This window comes from Buceros rhinoceros, unplaced genomic scaffold (genome assembly GCF_000710305.1).
Source record: "Buceros rhinoceros silvestris isolate BGI_N320 unplaced genomic scaffold, ASM71030v1 scaffold22374, whole genome shotgun sequence".
Taxonomy (NCBI): domain Eukaryota; kingdom Metazoa; phylum Chordata; class Aves; order Bucerotiformes; family Bucerotidae; genus Buceros; species Buceros rhinoceros.
The window spans coordinates 63,023-65,695 of NW_010410414.1; the positions used below are offsets into that span (position 1 = coordinate 63,023).

General features: G+C 55.2%; 1 protein-coding gene across 1 annotated transcript in view; it reads left to right on the forward strand.

Moving 5' to 3' along the window:
* Positions 1–2,673, forward strand: part of KCTD16 (potassium channel tetramerization domain containing 16) — a 65,733-nt gene that overhangs the window by 62,106 nt on the left and 954 nt on the right. The window lies entirely within an intron of this gene.

Consider the following 2,673-nt stretch of genomic DNA (forward strand, 5'->3'; position numbering starts at 1 on the left):
CCCGCCAAGCCCCGCTTCCAGTAAGCCAGCCCAGCCCAGCTCACTGAACACTGGCGCTGGCAGGAGGTCTCTGCCAGGGAACCTCTCCAAACCCTGCGGCTGTTTCCAGCACCCAGATCCTGCCTGCTTTTGCTGTTCTGCCTCATGAATAGATGATTTTCTGCCTCCCAGCTCACCCGCGGCATGCCCATCGTTGGTGAATATTCATTAAGTGAAATTAGCATCTACTAGGTCTTAATTAACTTATAAAAGGCTTGTTTTGTGGTAATGAAGTATATACTCTAGATGTGCCTGATGGCAGCTGGTGGGTCCCCCCCGCCCATGCAGCCACCCCTGAGGGGGGGCAGGGCGTGCTGGGTCCCTTCGCTTTCCCAGAGCTGTGAAGTCGCAGCTGAGGAGGTGAGGAGGTGTCTGCGGCCCGAGTGTGAGCTCAGTTTGTGCAGTTCCATCAGGTGATGGTAGCAATGTCCTGTGCCACTGCAGTGCTCTGTACGGCGTGTCTGATGTTCAGTGTCCGGTGTTCAGTGTCTGGTGTTCGGTGTCGGGGGAGTTTGGGCACTTGAGGTGTGTGCTGGAGTTTTGTTCCTTGGCTGGGTGAGGTCAGCGCTTTGATTTGGATTTCCTGGGCTGTCCCACTGCTCCAGGATGTGGATGGGCTTTAGCTGAATGTCCCTGTGAATTTCCTTAGAAACTGTTCGAGAGGCACCAAGAACTGCCACCTCAGAGCCAGCAGTAGGACGGAGGAGGAGGTTGCGCAGCACTGATGGGAACTGACCTGAACAGGAACCTTTTCCCTCTCAACTCATTTTTCACCATTTTTCAGACTTCATTTGGTTCGGCGTGGGGTGGGGAAACAGCAAAAGCAGCAGGAGCACATCATCCTGGCGTAGGAGCAGGTGAGCATACCAGCACTGCTAGCCGGGAGCTCAGGATCCTGCGGTCCAGAGGAGGGGAAACGCAGCGTGAAAGAGGTGGCAGCAGCAGCGGTGCTTGTCCAGTGTATTTCCCCGTTAGAATCCTCTCATCCTTTAATCTCACGAACAGCGCGGGGGGCTGGCTGACCGTACAGGTGAGAAGCAGAGTGCAGGCGAGTGCAGAGTAAGCACTGGGAAGGGGAGCAGTAGCTGCCCTCCCTGCGTCCAGGAGAGCCATGGAGGAGGCACTCGCCTCTGCCAGGAGCACCCTCACCGCCTCCCTTCCACCTGATTCACCCTGGTCTTTTCAGTGCTGGCAGCTGCTTGCTGGAATCAATGGTTCTGTGCTGAGGATGGGCAGTGGCTCCGGGACAGTCCCCTGCAGGGAGCAGTCGGTAGCTGCAGCCCAGGAAAACCCTCCTGGAGCTGTAATGTCAACCGCCGCAAGGAGCTGCAGGACCCCACAGCTCAGGGATGTGTTTTTCAGAAGCACGCGTGATCAGGGTCTGCAGAGGCTCAGCACATAATGCCTTTGTCGAAGCCGAGCAAATTATAAAAACTTTCAATTTAGCCATTATTGACTTTTTTCTGACAAGATACAGACCAGTTCTTGTAGCAAGTCTATAAATTGAATTTAGCCACACAGCTGAGAGACTCCCTCATTGACAGGGAAGAGGCAGGAAGAGGTTTGGAGGGGCTTCCTGACTCCTGTTCAGCCAGCTCTTTCTGCGAAATACGGACCCTGTGCTCACGACTGTGCAGGAGGTGGAGCACTGGGCAGGGACTGTCACCAGTGCAGCTTTCCACATGTCACTGCCAGGAGCTGGCAAACCTCCTTCCTCCAGGGGCTGACCCAAGGCTTGGAGGGTTGCTGCATTGGCAGCAATGTCTTTTTTCTTTTTTTTTTCTCCCCCATTTTTTGGATGGGGTCCTGTTCCTGGAGCAGGGACAGCAACCGGTCACCTTGGACCCTGGGTGAGGAAGAGATTCCCCATCGGCTGCACCGCGTGTTGCCTGGCACTGCGGCAAAAACCACGGACACTGCAGCTCTGACCGGACTGTTCCTCCTCCTGTTCCCTTCTCCAGCCCTTGCCCCGCTGTCGGTGATGCCCCACGGGCTGGGGTTCAGGGCCCCCTGTCCTTTTTCCTGGTGAGGGCGGGGGATGTGAGGCTGGCCCTGAGCTGCAAAGCTAAATTACGCTTTTCTTCATCTGGATAATGTTACCAATCTGCTTGAGCTGGAAATGGTAATTACATTTTAGTGGGAAGATGGATGCTTCCAAATGACATTTAAATCCGTGATTATTGCTGTGGTTTGGTCAGGGAACAGTTGTTCCCAATGCCAGCTCTGCCCCTTTGTCACGGATTGCTGCGTTTGGGCAGGGCTCCAGCTGAAAAACAACCCATCAAGCCGTGTGCTGCATGAATCAGGAAAGAAATCAAGGATTATTTAGGGGTTCCCATCCCCGAGAGGTGACGCAAACATGGGATTGTGTTTCCCAAAAGCCTCTGGTTTGTGTGTGACTGAGGCCGCCCCTGCGGTGATGGAGCTGTGAGGGGCTGGGTGGGCAGCGGGTGGCTGGGGCTGTGATACTGGGACGGAGTTGCTGGGGTGCTGGAGCTATCCCTGATGGAACAGGCAACTTCCCAAATGCTGTTCCCTGGGGCCAGGGAAGCCAGGAACTGACTGGCAGCCGGTTCTGAGCTTTGTCATGGGCTTTGCGCTGGGGGAGAGATGTTGATTGGTGCAAGTAGCCGA